This window comes from Triticum urartu, chromosome 3A (genome assembly GCF_056163025.1).
Source record: "Triticum urartu cultivar PI428250 chromosome 3A, HENAU_Tu73, whole genome shotgun sequence".
NCBI classification, from domain to species: Eukaryota; Viridiplantae; Streptophyta; class Magnoliopsida; order Poales; family Poaceae; genus Triticum; species Triticum urartu.
The window spans coordinates 565,335,307-565,348,217 of NC_141875.1; positions in this window are offsets into that span (position 1 = coordinate 565,335,307).

Here is a 12,911-nt window from a genome sequence, read left to right on the forward strand (position 1 = left end):
CCCTCTTAAATCTCGGGACGAGATTTCTTGTAGTGGAGGAGAATTGTAACGCCCAGATAATTAAGCTACAGTAACCCTCTACTAATGTTGCCATGTCACCATGATTACTGTTGATAATCTCGCGATGATTCAAAACTCGTTCAAATTCAAATTTGAAATAAAGTCAAACTAGAAGAGTTTACAAAAGTCAAAACTAAAATGTTCTAAATGTAGCAAGTAATTCATAATAAATATTGGTGGAGAAACCAAACCTTTAAAACATGTTTCAATGCTCAAAAGTAATTAACCTAATGGATAAAACAATTAGATAAATGACTTTTGTATTTTATAAAATCCTAAACTAATTTATTTGGAAGTCAAGCTTTTATGGCAGAGGCTTAATTTACAACACTAATTTAGGCACTAATTATTTATTATATAGAGTTAAAATAAATTGGAAGTTAAAATAAACAGAAAAAAAAGAAAATACAAAAGAGGAAAACAAACAAAAAAAGAGAGGAAAGGAAAACCCCCCGGGGCTCCGGCCCAGCAGGCCACCGGCCCAACTGGGCCACGACCCACCAGGCCGGCCCACACCGCCCCACTCCCTTATCCCCCCTTCCCCTGTAACCTAATCCAACCACCCCCACTCCCCCCCCCGGGCAAAATATCCTCCCCGTCTCCCCGATTGGATCGGGAGGAGACCACCGCGCCCGGAGCCGACGCCGCCTCGCGGGGCCTCCCTCACCTCGCCTTCCTCTTCGTCGTCGACCGCGTCCCCGACACCCACCTCGAGCACCGTTGCCCCGGACCCTACCTCCCCCTCGTGAGCGCCCCTCCTCTCTCCGCCCTGGACCGCACCCGCGCATGCACCGTGGCTGTCCGTTGTTGCTCTCGCCGCGCCCCGCTCCGCTCCACTCCAGCGGCCCGCGCTCACCGTGGCCTCGCCCCGCTTCGGCCCTTCCTGCTTCTCGCGCGCCTCGCCTCCATCGTTGTGCGCCGCCACTCCCTGATACCCCCGCGCCGGCTCCGCCCTTCGTTGCCACGGCTTGCCCCCCTGCCGCGCCTCCACCGCATCCCTTGCCGGCACCCGCGCGGTCCCCACCGCTCGCGCCCACAGCCACCACGCTCGGCGCCCTACTGCGCCGATGGCCGCGCGCCGCCTTGCCGTCGTCGCGCTGCGCACGTCGCCCCCACCGTCCGCCCTCGCCTCGTCTGTGCCCCAGCCTCGCCTCGTCCGCCCCGACGCACCGTCCCGTCGCCCCGGCACCGCCTGCATCCCCACAGCCTCGCCCTGCCGTGGCCTCTCTGCTGCCACGTCGGCGCCGGCTGGCGCCGTGCCGGCGTCCTCCCCTCGCCGTGGCACCGACTGGCCGCGCCCAGTCCGGGTGCCCGCGCCCGCAGCGGCACACCGCCCGCACCCGCTCCGGTTGGCCTTTGGCCCTATGAAAAACGGGGCCCCCACCCCATAACATTTTTTTTAAAAAAGGAATAAAAATATATAATAAAAATAAAAATATATAATTAAAGAAATAATTAACTTAATTAATTTTGATTAACTAAACTATACAACTAATTAAACATTAGTTGTCTAATTAACCTGGTTAGTTAATTAGCTAATTAATTAGTATGACAGTGGGGCCCACCCCTTAATTTATACTAATTAGGTTAATTAATATGTCTAATTAAAATGTGTCACTGACCAGTGGGACCCACTGGTCAGGTTGACCAGTCAACCCTGTTGACTGCTGATGTCATAAATCCATTTTCAGATTAAATTAAATAATTAATTAAATTCCAGAAATTAATAAAATCTTTAGAAAATCGTACCTTTTAATCCGTAACTCGGATTAAATTATTTTCAACATGAAAGTTGCTCAGAACGACGAGACGAATCCGGATGCGCAGCCCGTTCGTCCGCCACGCATCCCTAGCATAGCAAACACGCAACTTTCCCCCTCCGGTTCATCTGTCCGAAAACGCGAAACACGGGGAATACTTTCCCAGATGTTTTTCCCCCTTCACCGGTACCACCTCGTACCGCGTTAGGGCACACCTAGCATCACGCTTTGTCATGTCATGCAACGTCATGCATTTGTTTGCATTATATTTATTGTTTCTCCCCCCTCTTCTCTCGCTAGACACCGAGACCGACGACGCTGCTACCCAGTACGACTATGAAGTTGACGACCCCTCTCTCTTGCCAGAGCAACCAGGCAAGCCCCCCTTTGATCACCAGATATCGCCTACTCTTCTCTCTACTGCTTGCATTAGAGTAGTGTAGCATGTTACTGCTTTCCATTAATCCTATCCTGATGCATAGCCTGTCCTTGCTACTACTGTTGTTACCTTTACCTGCAATCCTAATGCTTAGTATAGGATGCTAGTTTATCATAAGTGGCCCTACAATCTTGTCCGTCTGCCATGCTATACTATCGGGCCGTGATCGCTCGGGAGGTGATCACAGGTATATACTATATACTTTATACATGATACATGTGGTGACTAAAGTCAGGTCGGCTCGTGGAGCACCCGCGAGTGATTCACGGATTGGGGGCTGAAAGGACCTTTGTCCCAACGGCCCTCTGTGTGGATCTTTGTGGCGAAGCGACAGGGCAGGTTGAGACCACCTAGGAGAGAGGTGGGCCTGGCCCTGGCCGGCGTTCGCGGTTATTTCAAGATAACACGTTTAACGAGATCTTGGTATTTGATCTGAGTCTGGCCACTGGCCTATACGCACTAACCATCTACGCGGGGACAGTTATGGGCACTCGACGTCGTGGTATCAGCCGAAGCCTTCGTGACGTCAGCGACTGAGCGGCGCGCGCCGGATTGGAACGTAAGCCTGCTCTTGTATTAAGGGGGCTAGTTCTGCTTCCAGCAGCCCACGCAACATGCAGGTGTGCAATGGGCGATGGGCCCAGACCCCTGCGCCATAGGATTTAGACCGGCGTGCTGACCTCTCTGTTGTGCCTAGGTAGGGTTGCGACGTGTTGATCTTCCGAGGCCGGGCATGACCCAGAAAAGTGTGTCCGTCCAAATGGGATCGAGCATGTTGGGTTATGTGGTGCACCCCTGCAGGGAAGTTAATCTATTCGAATAGCCATGATCTTCGGTAACAGGACGACTTGGAGTTGTACTTTGACCTTATGACAACTAGAACCGGATACTTAATAAAACACACCCTTCCAAGTGCCAGATACAACCGGTGATCGCTCTCTAACAGGGCGACGAGGAGAGGATCATCGGTTAGGATGTTGCTATGCGATGCTACTTGGGGAACTTACCATCTACTCTCTTCTACATTCTGCAAGGTGGAGGTGGCCAGAAGCGTAGTCTTCGAAAGGACTAGCTATCCCCCTCTTATTCCGGCATTCTGCAGTTCAGTCCACATATGATACCCTTATTCCATTTGATACCAATGCATACATATGTACTGTAGCTCCTTGCTTGCGAGTACTTTGGATGAGTACTCACGGTTGCTTTGCTCCCTCTTTTCCCCCTTTCTATACTCGATTGCTGCGACCAGACGTTGGAGCCCAGGAGCCAGACGCCACTGTCGATGACGACTACTACTACTACTCGGGAGGTGCCTACTACTACGTGCAGCCCGCTGACGACGACCAGGAGTAGTTTAGGAGGATCCCAGGCAGGAGGCATGCGCCTCTTTCGATCTGTATCCCAGTTTGTGCTAGCCTTCTTAAGGCAAACTTGTTTAGCTTATGTCTGTACTGAGATATTGTTGCTTCCGCTGACTCGTCTATGATCGAGCTCTTGTATTCGAGCCCTCGAGGCCCCTGGCTTGTAATATGATGCTTGTATGACTTATTTTATTTGTAGAGTTGCGTTGTGATATCTTCCCGTGAGTCCCTGATCTTAATCTTACACGTTTGCGTGTATGCTTAGTGTACGATTGAATCGGGGGCGTCACAGGGATGGATGGAGCTGTGTTGGCGGGAGGGGAGTGATCGACCATCGTGTCCACAGGGTGGTCTGGTGCAGAAGCGGGTTGTGCCCGCGCAGTATGAGGTCGCCGGGGCACGAACGGGAGCGTGAGCTCGTCGTCAAGGGGGGCATTGGATCAGGTGGCGACGCACTGTATGGATCGCGAAAGGGAAAGCGGCGCTCGTCGAAGACGACATGACCAGGGACGAAGCTAGAAAAAAGTCTACTGGGGTCATGTCTATGACAGTGGGGTCATCTTTCATAAATGAATAGTCATTAGTACTAAACTGATGAAGGATTGCCTAATTTCATTGGGGTCAATTGACCCCAATGCTTACCAAGTAGCTCCGTCCCTGGACATGACGAGAGATGATCACTCGCCCAGTTGCAGGGTTGAGACATCTATATCCCTTATGATCGGTGGCATAGCCGAGGAGAACGCACAGCGCCGAGCGCAGGGCGAGCTTGTGAGGGGTTGTGGCTATGAGGTTGGGGAAGCATAGACACCTGAAAACGCGCATGGTTGTGTAGTCGGGGTGAGCACCGTACAGAAGGAAGAACGGTGTCTGGTCATGGCCAGGTCGGCACGGCCGTCGGTTGAGTAGGAAGGTAGAGGTTTGCGGCGCTTCTGCCCAGTAGGAGAACGACATATGGGCATGGGTTAGCAGTGCTTTGGCGATGTCATTGAGTGTACGGAGCACGCGCTCAGCGCGTCCGTTCTGTGGAGACGTGTACGGGCACTACATGCACAGGGCAATGCCGAGCGAGGCGAAAAGGGCACGTGAGGAAGCATTGTCGAATTCTCTACCGTTGTCTGTTTGGATTGTGAGGATAGGGAGATTGAAGTGGTTTTTGACGAATGCGATGAAATTGCGTATGGTAGGAAAAACGTCTGATTTGTGGCGAAGAGGGAACGTCCATGCAAAATGACAATAGTCGTCGAGCAATAATAGATAGTATTGACAACCAGAATTGCTAGGTACGGGGAAGGTCCAAACATCACTGTGTACAAGCTGAAACGGAAAGTAAGATACATGCGATGATGAACTAAAGGGTAGTCTAGTGCTTTTGCCGAGATGACACGCCTGACACACGCCGATGGTGCTGGGTTCTGGGGTGATGACGGAGGGGCGCAGGGTCCGGTCGAGGGAGTCGATGGCGGGATGACCTAGGCGTTGGTGCCAAAGGTCACGCGAGACCGCGGTGAGCGCATGGTGAGCATGGGTCGGTGGCGTGTACGCCAGGGGGTAGAGCTCGTCACCGACGTCATTACAGCGGAGGATCACCTTCCTCGTTCTTCGATCCTTGAAAGAGAAGCCAAGATCATCAAACTCCACATTAACTGGGTTATCATGGGCGAGAGCTTTGACAAAAAGTAGGTTTTTGATGAGGTATGGGGAGACGAGGATGTTATTGAGGTGGAGCGGGGAGTGGGATGTAGGTATGGTGGTGTGACCGGTGTGCGTTACTGCAAGCGACGATCCATCGCCGACTACTATGCGATGAGAGTAGCAAGGGTTTGTGGAGGAGAGAATACCTAACGACGACGCCATCTGCGATGAAGCGCCTGTGTCCAGGTACCAGTCGGTGCTCGGGGGGAGACGGTTGCTGCTGCTGCACCGTCATGTTGTTGAGCGCGGCGATGAGGGCGCTCTGGTCCCACGCCGAGGTTGAGGACGAGGGCGGGGGAGCAGGCGCGGGTGCGGGCGCGGCGTTGTAGAGCGGGTGTGGAGGCACGGCCGGGTACCAGGCAGTGGGCGGGGCAGTATTGTAGGCGCCGGGCGCGGTCGCGTGGTGTGTGGCCGAGCCAGCGAACGGAGCAGCCCCTCCAGGGCTTGGCCCAAGGATGCCGGAGCCTGGGGCGTGGGGGCGCCATGGCATGGGCCATGCGTGCACCATGCCAGTCCATGGAGTGGGTGCGGGAGCAGCAGGACGAGGAGCTTGGGTGCCCCCGCCGGAGTTGTGGCCCCCGCCGGAGTTGTTGCCCCTCCCGCGGCCGCGTCGACCACCGCGCTGCCCGCGGTTGGTGCCGCCGCCCTGTCCAGGAGCAGCGGGACCGCCAGGATTTTTGGTTTTGGCGGGGGGCCGAGCAGCATGGAGAGCCGTGTCGGTGGTGGTGTCGGCGGTGAGCCGGCTCTCCTCAAGAAGAAGAAAGGCGCGGCAATGCAGGAGCGACGGGAATGGAGTCTGCATGGTGAGAATTGGCACGGCATACCTGAACTGGGGGTGAAGCCCACGAATCATGTTGAGAACCTGGTCGCGGTCGTTGACGGCGGCACCGAGCTCGGTGAGGCGATCGGACCTCTTCTTTGAGACGCGTGAAGAAGGAGAGGATGGAGGAGCCGCCTTGCTCGATGCGCCGGAACTCGGTGGAGAGCACCACCACCTGATGCTCGGCGTTCTCCAGGAAGAGGTCACAGATGGAGCTCCAGACGACGGCGGCCGTGGCGCCTCGCTGATCGATCAGGCCAAACACCTCCGGAGTGACGCGGTTGTACAGCCATGAGAAGATGTGGGCATTGATACATCTCCAATGTATCTATAATTTTTGATTGCTTCATGCTATATTATCTACTGTTTTGGACATTATTGGGCTTTATTATTCACTTTTATATTATTTTTGGGACTAACCTATTAACCGGAGGCCCAGCCCAGAATTGCTGTTTTTGCCTGTTTTAGGGTTTCGAAGAAAAGGAATATCAAACGGAGTCCAAACGGAATGAAACCTTCGGGAACGTGATTTTCTCACCGAATACAACTCAGGAGACTTGGACCCTACGTCAAGCTAACTAACAAGAGGCCACGAGGTAGGGGGCGCGCCTGCCCCCCTGTTGCTCCACCGACATACTTCTTCCTCCTAAATATACCCACCTACCCCCAAATGATCAGAACAGGAGCCAAAACCCTAATTCCACCGCCGTAACTTTCTGTATCCACGAGATCCCATCTTAGGGCCTGTTCCGGAGCTCCGCCGGAGGGGGCATCGATCACGGAGGGCTTCTACACCAACACCATAGCCTCTCCGATGAAGTGTGAGTAGTTTAGTTCAAACCTACGGGTCCATAGTTAGTAGCTAGATGGCTTCTTCTCTCTTTTTGGATCTCAATACAACGTTCTCCCCCTCTCTTGTGGAGATCTATTCGATGTAATCTTCTTTTTGCGGTGTGTTTGTTGAGACCGATGAATTGTGGGTTTATGATCAAGTCTATCTATGAATAATATTTGAATCTTCTCTATATTCTTTTATGTATGATTGGTTATCTTTGCAAGTCTCTTCGAATTATTAGTTTGGTTTGGCCTACTAGATTGATCTTTCCTGCAATGGGAGAAGTGCTTAGCTTCGGGTTCAATCTTGCGGTGTCCTTTCCCAGTGACAGTAAGGGCAGCAAGGCACGTATTGTATTGTTGCCATCGAGGATAACAAGATGGGGTTTTCTTCATATTGCATGAGTCTATCCCTCTACATCATCTCATCTTGCTTAAGGCGTTACTCTGTTTTTAACTTAATACTCTAGATGCATGCTGGATAGCGGTCGATGAGTGGAGTAATAGTAGTAGATGCAGGCAGGAGTCTGTCTACTTGTCTCGGACGTGATGCCTATATACATGATCATACCTAGATATTCTCATAACTATGCTCAATTCTGTCAATTGCTCAACAGTAATTTGTTCACCCACCGTAGAATACTTATGCTCTCGAGAGAAGCCACTAGTGAAACCTATGGCTCCCGGGTCTATCTTTATCATATTAATCTCCTACTACTTAGTTATTTACTTTGCTATTTACTTTTCCTTTATTTTACTTTGCATCTTTATCATAAAAATACCAAAAATATTATCTTATCATATCTATCAGATCTCACTCTCGTAAGTGGCCCTATAGGGATTGACAAACCCTATTTGCGTTGGTTGCGAGGATTTATTTGTTTTGTGCAGGTACGAGGAAAGCCAACGCAGTGCTAAAAGAGGTAGCAAGAAAGATTTCTGGCGCCGTTGCCGGGGAGGTCTACGCAAAAAGTCAACATACCAAGTACCCATCACATACCCTTATCTCCCGCATTACATTATTTGCCATTTGCCTCTCGTTTTCCTCTCCCCCCAATTCACCCTTGCTGTTTTATTCGCCCCATCTCAATCCTCCCTCTCTTTCTCTATTTGCCTCTTTTTGTCCGCTTGCTTTTTGTTTGCTTGTGTGTTAGTTTGCTTGTTTGTCGCGATGGCTCAAGATAATACTAAATTGTGTGACTTCACCAATACCAACAACAATGATTTTATTAGCACTCCGATTGCTCCTCTTACCGATGCTGAATCTTATGAAATTAATACTGCTTTGCTGAATCTTGTGATGAAATATCCGTTCTCCAGCCTTCCTAGTGAAGATGCCGCTACCCATCTAAATAGCTTCGTTGACTTGTGTGACATGCAAAAGAAGAAAGATGCGGATAATGATATTGTTAAATTGAAGCTATTTCCTTTTTGGCTTAGAGATCGTACTAAAGCTTGGTTTTCGACTTTGCCTAAAAATAGTATTGATTCATGGAATAAGTGCAAATATGCTTTTATCTCTAAGTATTTTCCTCCCGCTAAGGTCATCTCTCTTAGAAATGATATTATGAACTTTAAGCAACTTGATCATGAACATGTTGGACAAGCTTGGGAGAGAATGAAATTAATGATACGTAATTGCCCTACTCATGGTTTAAATTTGTGGATGATCATACAAATTTTTTATGCCGGATTGAATTTTGCTTCTAGTAATCTTTTAGATTCGGCCGCGGGAGGCACTTCTATGGAAATCACCTTAGGAGAAGATACTAAACTCCTAGATAATATTATGGTTAATTATTCTCAATGGCATACTGAAAGATCTACTAATAAAAAGGTGCATGCGATAGAAGAAATTAATGTTTTGAGTGGAAAGATGGATGAACTTATGAAATTATTTGCAAATAAGAGTGTTTCTTCTGATCCTAATGATATGCCCTTGTCTACTTTGATTGAGAATAATAATGAATCTATGGATGTGAATTTTGTTGGTAGGAACAATTTTGGTAATAATGCGTATAGAGGAAATTTCAATCCTAGGCCTTATCCTAGTAATCCCTCTAATAGTTATGGTAATTCCTACGACAATTCTTATGGAAGTTATTATAAGATGCCCTCTGATTTTGATTCTAATATTAAAGAATTTATTACTTCGCAAAAGAATTTTAATGCTATGATTGATGAAAAATTTCTTAAGACTGATGATTTGGCTAGGAACGTTGATAGAATTGCTCTTGATGTTGATTCATTAAAACTTAGATCTATTCCACCTAAGCATGATATCAATGAGTCTCTCAAAGCCATGAGAATTTCCATCAACGAGTGCAAAGAAAGAACCGCTAGGATGCGTGCTAAGAAAGATGCCTTTATAAAAGTGTGTTCTTCTAGTTGCTATGAAAATAATGATAAAGATCTAAAAGTTATTGATGTGTCCCCTATTAAATCTTTGTTTTTCAATATGAATCTTGATAATGATGGGACTGAATATGATCCACATTTACCTAGAAGGCGTTCCAAGAATTCTGAATCTTTTGATCTTGATGCTAAATTTGATAAAAGTGGGATTGAAGAAATTAAAACCCTTGATGTTGCTAAACCCACTATTATGGATTTCAAGGAATTTAACTATGAAAATTGCTCTTTTATTGATTGTATTTCCTTGTTGCAATCCGTACTAAATTCTCCTCGCGCTTATAGTCAAAATAAAGCGTTTACTAAACATATCGTTGATGCCTTGATGCAATCTTATGAAGAAAAACTTGAATTGGAAGTTTCTATCCATAGAAAACTTTATGATGAGTGAGAACCAACTATTAAAATTAAATTTAAACATCATGAATGCTATGCTTTATGTGATTTGGGTGCTAGTGTTTCCACGATTCCAAAGACTTTGTGTGATTTGTTAGGTTTCCGTGATTTTGATAATTGCTCTCTAAACTTGCACCTTGCGGATTCCACTATTAAACCTATGGGAAGAATTAATGATGTTCTTATTGTTGCAAGTAGGAATTATGTGCCCGTACATTTTATTGTTCTTGACATAGATTGCAATCCTTCATGTCCTATTATTCTTGGTAGACCTTTCCTTAGAACGATTGGTGCAATTATTGATATGAAGGAAGGAAATATTAGATTCCAATTTCCGTTAAGGAAAGGCATGGAACACTTTCCTAGAAAGAAAATTAAAATACCTTATGAATCTATTATGAGAGCCACTTATGGATTGCCTACCAAAGATGGCAATACCTAGATCTATTCTTGCTTGTTATGCCTAGCTAGGGGCGTTAAACGATAGCGCTTGTTGGGAGGCAACCCAATTTTATTTTTATTCCTTGCTTTTCGCTCCTGCTTAGTAATAAATAAATTATTTAGCCTCTGTTTTGGTTGTGTTTTTTTGTGTTTAATTAGTGTTTGTGCCAAGTAGAACCGTTGGGAAGACTTGGGGAAAGTCTTGTTGAACTTGCTGTAAAAAAACAGAAACTTTAGCGCTCACGAGAACTGCTGTCATTTTTATTTGGAAAGTGCTATTTAGTTAACTATTTTTGCAGATGATTAATAGACAAATTACTCATGTCCAGCAATTTATTTTAGAATTTTTGGGGTTCCAGATCTTGCGCTAGCTACAGATTACTACAGACTGTTTTGTTTTTGACAGATTCTGTTTTGCGTGTGTTGTTTGCTTATTTTGATGAATCTATGGCCAGTAAATTAGTTTATGAACCATAGAGAAGTTGAAATACAGTAGGTATAACACCCATATAAATAAAGAATGAGTTCATTACAGTACCTTGAAGTGGTATTTTGTTTTCTTTCGCTAACGGAGCTCACGAGATTTTCTACTTTAAGTTTTGTGTTGTGAAGTTTTCAAGTTTTGGGTATAGATTTGATGGATTATGGAACAAGGAGTGGCAAGAGCCTAAGCTTGGGGATGCCCATGGCACCCCCAAGATAATCTAAGGACACCTAAAAGCCAAAGCTTGGTGATGCTCCGGAAGGCATCCCCTCTTTCGTCTACTTCTATCGGTAACTTTACTTGGAGCTATATTTTTATTTGCCACACGATATGTGTTTTGCTTGGAGCGTCTTGTATTATTTGAGTCTTTGCTTGTTAGTCTACCACAATCATCCTTGTTGTACACACCTTTTGAGAGAGCCATACATGATTTGGAATTTGTTAGAATACTCTATGTGCTTCGCTTATATCTTTTGAGTTATATAATTTTGCTCTAGTGCTTCACTTATATCTTTTAGAGCACGGTGGTGGATTTGTTTTATAGAAACTATTGATCTCTCATGCTTCACTTAGATTATTTTGAGAGTCTTAATAGCATGGTAATTTGCTTATAATCCTAATATGCTTGGTATGCAAGATTAATAATAAAACTTTCTTATGAGTGTGTTGAATACTAAGAGAAGTTTGATGCTTGATGATTGTTTTGAGAAATGGAGGTAATAATATAAAAGTCGTGCTAGTTGAGTAGTTGTGAAATGGAGAAATACTTGTGTTGAGGTTTGCAAGCCCCATAGCATGCACGTATGGTAAACGTTATGCAACAAATTTGAAACATGAGGTGTTATTTGATTGTCTTCCTTATGAGTGGCGGTCGGGGACGAGCGATGGTCTTTTCCTACCAATCTATCCCCCTAGGAGCATGCGCGTGGTACTAAGGTTTTTGATGACTTGTAGATTTTTGCAATAAGTATGTGAGTTCTTTATGACTAATGTTGAGTCCATGGATTATACGAACTCTCACCCTTCCATCCTAGCTAGCCTCTTCGGTACCATGCATTGCCCTTTCTCACATTGAGAGTTGGCGCAAACTTCGCCGGTGCATCCAAACCCCGTGATATGATACGCTCTTTCACACATAAACCTCCTTATATCTTCCTCAAAACAGCCACCATACCTACCTATTATTGCATTTTCATAGCCATTCCGAGATATATTGCCATGCAACTTTCCATCATTCTCTTCATCATGACACATTCATCATTGTCATATTGCTTAGCATGATCATGTAGTTGACATAGTATTTGTGGCAAAGCCACCGTTCATAATTCTTTCATACATGTCACTCTTGGTTCATTGCATATCCCGGTACACCGCCGGAGGCATTCATACAGAGTCATCTTTGTTCTAGTATCGAGTTGTAATCATTGAGTTGTAAATAAATAGAAATGTGATGATCATCATTTTCTAGAGCGTTGTCCCAAGTGAGGAATATATAAAAAGAGGAAAGGTCATAGAAAAAAGAGAAGGCCCAAAAAGAAAGAGAAAGGCCATACACAAAAAAAGGCCAAAGAAAAAAATGAGAGAAAAAGAGAGAAGGGACAATGTTACTATCTTTTGCCACACTTGTGCTTCAAAGTAGCACCATGATCTTCATAGTAGAGAGTCTCTCATGTTATCACTTTCATATACTAGCCGGATAAAAATTTCTACACTACAACTTTCTCAAAAGAGAGAAGTAAATGAGAGGTTATGCATTGAAGAAGTGGGAATCGACCTTGTACTTTTTGTTCATGCCCATGGACATGATGTAGATCCTATCATGTAAGTTTCTTGTAATAATAACTTCCTTGATATAATATCATCTGGTATCTGTGAATTGATCCTTTGCAATCGTGGTTCCGACCATATTCTCTCCTTGATTCCATTTCTCACACAAGTTAAAGCACTTGTCATCTACAGATCAATATATCTCCGCACACCCCTATGTTTATCTTCCTTCGAGTATTACCCTCCGGTATCTCGAGAATATCAAAGAGCTGTGTTGCTTCCTATGAGTCTTCTTCTAGTATTGGTTCTCGCCGATTTCGGATTTCCCCAACACCTATAAGTGAATCGATTCTGCCTTCGATTCAATAACTCTAAGTAATTTTCGTGCTTACGAGTTTAATAATCCTTTAAGTCATTCCTAGCCCGATCGACTATATCATTA